This window comes from Gossypium hirsutum, chromosome A10 (genome assembly GCF_007990345.1).
Source record: "Gossypium hirsutum isolate 1008001.06 chromosome A10, Gossypium_hirsutum_v2.1, whole genome shotgun sequence".
In the NCBI taxonomy this organism is placed as follows: Eukaryota; Viridiplantae; Streptophyta; class Magnoliopsida; order Malvales; family Malvaceae; genus Gossypium; species Gossypium hirsutum.
Window position 1 is genome coordinate 47,409,571 of NC_053433.1, and position 6,848 is coordinate 47,416,418.

Genomic DNA, 6,848 nt, shown 5'->3' on the forward strand with positions numbered 1-6,848 from the left:
ATTCGAGTATTGTGTTGTAATTATCATTTTAAGTAGTTATAAAAAAAAGTATATAAAAAAATTAGAAATAAAAAAATTTTGAAATAAAAAAAGGTGTTTTATGCAATTCGATTGTTGTTCGAATGTCAAAACCCTTGATTTGATATCGTTCCCAATCCATCTTCTGTTCCAACCTCATACACTCCACACTTTTTTTACCCAATTCCCTATTCTTTCAGCCAACCCTAAACCTATACGCATCTCCCTTGTTACCCTATTGAAACCGACTCCTAAGCCTATGATAAGGCCTTGGCAAGTCTGACTATGAAGTTGCGAGAGAAAAGATTGAGAGGTAAAAGGCACGAGCAAGTGAGATCATTTGAGTGGAGGTAAAAGCCAAACGAGTGTAAACACGAGCTGTAACAGCCCGATTTTGGGCATAGTCAGAATAGTGGTTTCGGGACCACTATTTCGAGGCCAGAAAAAATTATTTTAGTATTATTTTATGTGTTATAATATAATTTTATAAGTGCATGTAAATTTTGGTAAGTTAATTTTATCAATTTCTAGTCCAATTTCGAAAAAAGACTAAATCGCGTAAAAGGTAAAAGTTGTATTTTAGTGCCTAAAGGTGTTAATAGACTAGAGAACTAAAATTGGAGGCCTTTAAAGGGAAATTGGACCCTTTTTAAGTGTGTGGCTGGCCAAGGGGAGACAAAATTTTTAAAAAAGCCAAAATTTATGGGATATTAGGTGACTTTTGACCAAATAGGTAATAAAATAAAAATAGGATGATATCATCCCTTTTTCATCTTATCTCCACCGATTTTTCTAGCCAAGAAATGGGTTTTGAAAGCTTCATATTTTCAGCAACTTTGAGGCTTAGCAAGTAAGTGATTTTAATGTCTTTCTTGAAGATTTTTACATTTTTGTAACCCTTAAAGCATGAGCTTTCATAAGAGGGGACTATTGTGCAAAATGATGAAGAGTTTAGGGTTTTTCCATGAGAGTAAATGTGTCGTTTGTTGTGTTTTTATGGAAGATTATGAGTTCTAGTTGTCTAATAAACAACTTTGGTGAAAGAAATTGCATGAAAACACCTTAAAAAGGGCTAGATTGCTAAGTTGTAAAATGAGTTGTAAATGTGTGAAATAGTTGAAATTATGAGTTGCTATAGTTATGAAAATGGTTCATCTAGACTTAAGGAGTAAAGAAATGTGATAAAAATTATTTTACGAGCCTAGGGGTAAATTGGTAATTTTGGTAAAATATAGGGCAAAATTGTAAAAATAGCCCAAGTGTGTCAATATCAGTACATTGTTTTAATAAGTTGAATGTGATGTTTTAGATGATGAAAATCGAGATTTGGACCTAGAATGGAAAGAAATCGATTAAGGGATAATTACGTCTTTTTTTTTACCTTTGTGGTATTGAGGTAAGTTCGTATGTAAACAATATCATGTTATACATGTATTTAAATGTTATCATTACATGAATTGTACAAATATTAATGTGTATGTGATTAATAGAAATATGATAAGACAAAGCCTCAATAGACGAGGAAAAATCCCGTTTGAACATTTGGAATAAAATAGGATACGAGTGACATGTCACTAGGAATTATGAGTCTAGATGACTAGCTCGAGAGTGAGCATTGAAATGTTATGAGATATGAGGTAGATTTAGCTACAATTGAGGCACTTATGTGCAAAGGCTTTTCTGAGTATCCAATTAGTATTCCAAGTGTTCAACGGGTAATCCAAGGAAAGAGTTGATGATGGTCCCAATGAGGTAAGTCATTGGTGAGTATGCACTTGAGTTATGTTACGAGTTGTGCAAGTATGTATACTAAGCCTATGAGAATGCCTTGATATGTGATGATCTATGATGCATAATATGTGTTCTTACCATGATGGATGAAATGATGTTGTATTAATTTTGTGAACAATGATCATGAATGAGTAACTTAGCCTTGATAGATTTGAGTTACTGCAGTAGTGTAACTTTGAAAATACACTAAAAATAATGGAAAATGAGTTAGAGGCAGAACAAAATATGGGATTAAATCTTAATGAGTCTATTTTCACATGAAAGAAACAGGGGAAGAAAAAGAATTCCATATTGTGTGATATTTGAATTCTTGTAAAACAGGGTCTGAATGAATTCGAGATCCCCTGTTCTGATTTTATAAATTCACCATAAATTGTACAAAAATTATTAAGAGTCATACCTTACATGAATGGATTCCTTATTGAGTATATTTTTATGGAAAACAAATGGCATGGTCATTGGAATTCTGTACAGGGAGAAATTTGGTTCGTAGTGTACAGGGGTCAGAGTAGTCATACCCTAAAACATGGAATACTTTAACTAATAAACTATACTAAATGAATCGACCAAAAATTTTGAAAATTTTATGGAAGAAAGATAAATGAGTCTAATTTCAGGTAAATATTATGGAACTTAATTCGGATTTTTGTAGCTCCAAATATAAATAATTTAGTGACTGTTGTGCAGGAAGACAGCTTGTCGTAAACTTGAGAATATGTTGTAAACATTGATAAAACTGTTTGAGTTGCTTATAAGATATTGATTAGAACCATATGTGAATTTTGAATTGTGATGTTAGGAAATGATATATAAGTGGTTTTGATATGATGAAATTGATGTACAAGATATGTATATGTGGTGAGGCCGAAATGGCTAATATTAAATGTGTACAAGTTATCTGAAGGGCCTTTATGAAAATGTGTGCTATCTTATTTGTATAGTGAGGCCGAATGGTTACTTAGAAATGTAATATGACTGAGTGGTTATTTAAATGAAAGCAAAGTATATGATGTATTAGCAAGTAATGATAAAAGCATTATCTTATATATGTGCTTGTATATGTGGTGTGGCCGAATGGGCAAGTGTGAAATGTACATATGTTTATGTGTATATAATGTGGCCGAATGACCAATTATCAAATGTGGGTATTATTAGATATTTGATGAGGCCAAAGTTAGTAAAAAAGTATATAAAATAAATTGTGTTGAGATTGTATCCGGGTTTAAAGTCCCGTAGGCTTTGTACTGGTGTTATGTTCGGGTTTTATACCTCGCAGGCCAAATGCTAGTGAATTCGATAAAGCATATGACTACGAGATCCTATGCTAAGATGATAAATTGAACTCGTATTACACATTAAGTGATTCAGGTATGTGGTATATATATTATTTATGTGAGATTGATCTGACGAGAATAAAGAATGTGTAATGAGAAGCATATGAAAAGATGTGGTAAATTCATATGTATATTTGTATATGTGTGCATTCAGTTATTATGCAAAGTTACAAGATAGTTTTCGATATGCCATTTAACTATGAATGTTGAAAGTAAGTGTGGGTAAGAAATGATACACTAGTGAAATTTGAAAGAATTAAAGTTAATCCGGAAGCTTGTAAATACTATGTTTATATGAGTTTGAGTATAAACGGAGTAAAATGATATGTGTTTGTGCATAATCGGCCAAATAGTATTGTACTCAGAAAGTGTTATGTGATTTTGAACATTTGGTTTGTTTTTAAGTTCAACTGTTTAAATTGCTTAAGACTTACTAAGCTTATGAAAGCTTACTTTAAATGTTATGTTTCTCTGTTTATTTTTGTAGATCGTTGACTCTTACTATTAGCACGGGGATCGTTAGCACTTCGTCACACTATCTACTATTGTGGTTATCATGTGTTTTGGACTTATCTTATGGCATGTATAGGTTAGACTATAAGTAGAATGATATTTTGACTATTGTATATAAGCCATGCGAATATGGCATCTTATAGATGTCTACTTTTATAAGTTTTAAATTCGATCTTTGTTTGTATCTATTAGTTATATATATAAATGATCTTTTATTTAAGAAAAGGCTCAAAATTTTACTGTTCTGATCCGATTCCTAATTTCTGGTAACGCCTCGTCCTATTCCAGGGACGGCTACGGGATAGGGGTGTTACATGAGCGGGAGTGACACCTTTTCCTTCTTCTTTCCGAGCGAAATTGTGAGGTTTGTGGTGAGGTACTTAATTTTTTTATTTTGTTTTGTGATCTAACATTTTCTTTTCAGCAACAAAAATCATGTCACGCGAAGAGTTCACCGAATCGGAATACCAATACTTGGTACAAGAAATGCAAAGAATGGTGAAGTCCAAATTCGATAAGTTGCATGAGAGATTAGATCGATTGGAACAAAGAGATCCATGAGAACGAGTTTCATCAAGGCGAAACATAGAGTCGAGAACCCCAGGAAGAGATACACCCAATTATTACTTGAGAAAAGAGTTCTATTGTGATTCCTATTCGAGATCGACTTCAAGACCAAGAGATTACTATCGAGATTCTTTTTCGTCAAGGAATTCGAGAAGTCAAGAAGCCGACTATGATTTTTACTCCGTTTGAGAAGACGTCCAAAATGAAATCGAATAGATAGATATACCTCTTCTCGAACTTCAAAAAAATCATTCAAGGAGTGTTCTACACGAAGTTTTTCACACGCAAATGTTCTCAACCTTTCGAACATGATCTTTATTCTCATGACTCTTTTGTACATTCTTGTAAAGAGAAAACAGAGAAAAGAAAAGAAAAAGCAAAATAAGAAAAAGAAAACAAAATAAAAAAAAAGATAGGCAAGAGGCAAGTAAGAAAGAAAATGAACGAATCTTGAGAGAACTTGAAAAAGCCTTTGAAAAAGCCTTTGAAAAAGCCTTTGAAAAGCAAAAAGAAAAAGAAAAAGAAAATGAGATTGAAAAAGAGAACGAAAAGAAATTCGAGAGTGAAAAAGAAATTGAAACAAAAGAAACGAGTGATTCAGAAGAAAAAGAATCGAGTGAGAAAACAAGTGAGCAAGTGAGGATTATTTCTACTAACCCATCTGTTCGATCTTCTTGTGAGTTAACTTTTCAGGTTCCTACACTACCTTCCAAACAAGAGGTGTTTTAGGTTGTTCGAAAAAGGTAAGTTCATGAATGACAACCACCCACTTGCAATTGAAGGTAAGAAAGGTAAGGATTCCTTATTTATTGATTCGAGGCCGTTTGGATACAAAGTTGCTCATATAGATTTTTATGGCCTTATTTTTTAATATCTTCCATCTTTTGATTTGGTTAATTTCTGTTCACATATCAATGTTAATGATGTTGTTTCAAAAGATGTCATGAAGATTCCGTCTTATGACTTGTTTTATAACGATAATTTTGTTGATTCTATTGGATTGGTTCATCCTGTGCAAATTGTGAATGTGTGTGATAGCAGTTTTTCACGTTTTGATTTGTTTGATTATGAAAATTCTTTGAATTCATCTTTCTGTTTAAACATGCCTATTCAAATGATTTGTGATGGATTTGAACTTTTGAAAGGTCGCATGATCACAACTTATTTGCTCGATATATGCGTTAAAAGATTTTTGCATGAAGTAATTGATCTGTTTGACTTTGTTCTTCAAGATAAATCTCTGAAATTTTGTGCGAGATTTCCATGCTTTGATCTATCTGTTCGAGTAGAAATTACGATGCAAGATTGTTCGAGTATTTTCATGTTTAAGTTTCCTTTGATTTACTTGCATGATAACATGTTGCATCGTTTCTTTGGTGATAAAATGAATATTCTTGGTTGTGCCAATTTTTCAAGTTTAATTGAACGAGTGAAATTTGAATCATGCGATGAGTTGATTATATTTTCCTTATTTACCATGTTGCCTGCTAAATCAAGTGACCAAGTTCGTGTGTTCAAGCCTGGTATTTGCTACATGAATTCATTTTCTGGAAACATTAAGCGCTTTGCATCATTTGCATTCAAATTATGTTTGCTTGATGTTCGAACTTTTGATAAGAAGGTGAAATTCAATGATTTGGGTTTCAATTTTGATTCGTTTACTAATCACCTTGTTTGGCCACATCTGAAATTTTCGTTCCATTTTGAGAAGGTAAGATCGACTTATGCTTTGAGACTTGAATCAAATTTCAACGATGATTTATTTTTTTCTTTTCAGTCCATACCTCCTATTGAAACTAACCTTTTACATTTTTGTGGATGTAACCCTTTAAAAAGCACGAGCTGTCATGGTGTTTCGTCACCCACCCAAGTTGATCGAGATAAAAGGTTTGTTTTACATTATCTATCCGAAGAGAGAAGATTCATCTTGTTTGAAAAAGGTAAAATCGATCATAAATTTTCTTCTCTTCAAGATCGACAAGGTAAAGTTTACGAAAATTTTCAAATACCTTTACTCTATTCGAATGTTGTTGAAAATCTTTTTGATGGTTTGATGTTTGGAAATTGTTTGTACCTTGTTGTGATTGATTGTTGTCTTTGGCCTAGTAGTGATCTGTTTGTGTTGGAAAGTGATTACACAAATCATGTTGTTAATAAGCGAAAGAGTGAGTTAGTTTCTAATTGGCCATGGTACACTTTGCGTGTACATTCCCATGAATTGTTATTTTTGAATAAACATATTGAAAAGTTTTGGTTGTGGATTAACGTATTTGAATCTTTACAAATCTTCATGACTAATTACCCCTTGATTCAGCTAAGTTCACATGTTTGTAAAGATGGCTTAACAAGACTTTTTGATAAATTTACATATGCCTGTTTTCCACAATTAAGATTCTGGGCATATGATCAGTTGAATGCGTTTTCCTTGAATTTTGATTATCATGTGTCTCTAACTTCTTTGAGTTTCTCTTGTCCAAAAGTGGTGAGGCTTTTTTAGGTTTGTGTGACATATTCCATCCCATTTGATCGAGGAAAACCATGCACGAGTCAAAGTTCTCCCATGGGCAAATAGCTCGACTTGAGGACAAGTCGCCTAAAAGAGGGGGGATGATACGAGCACGCCCC

At 32.9% G+C, this 6,848-nt stretch overlaps 1 long non-coding RNA gene across 1 annotated transcript; it reads left to right on the top strand.

Annotated features, from left to right (window-relative positions):
- The first annotated feature begins 795 nt into the window (after positions 1–795).
- LOC121208425 (uncharacterized) lies at positions 796–3,785 on the top strand. The gene is made up of 3 exons (XR_005903447.1): positions 796–868; positions 3,086–3,177; positions 3,631–3,785. It is a non-coding gene; the product is annotated as an uncharacterized lncRNA (long non-coding RNA).
- Positions 3,786–6,848: the final 3,063 nt, after the last annotated feature.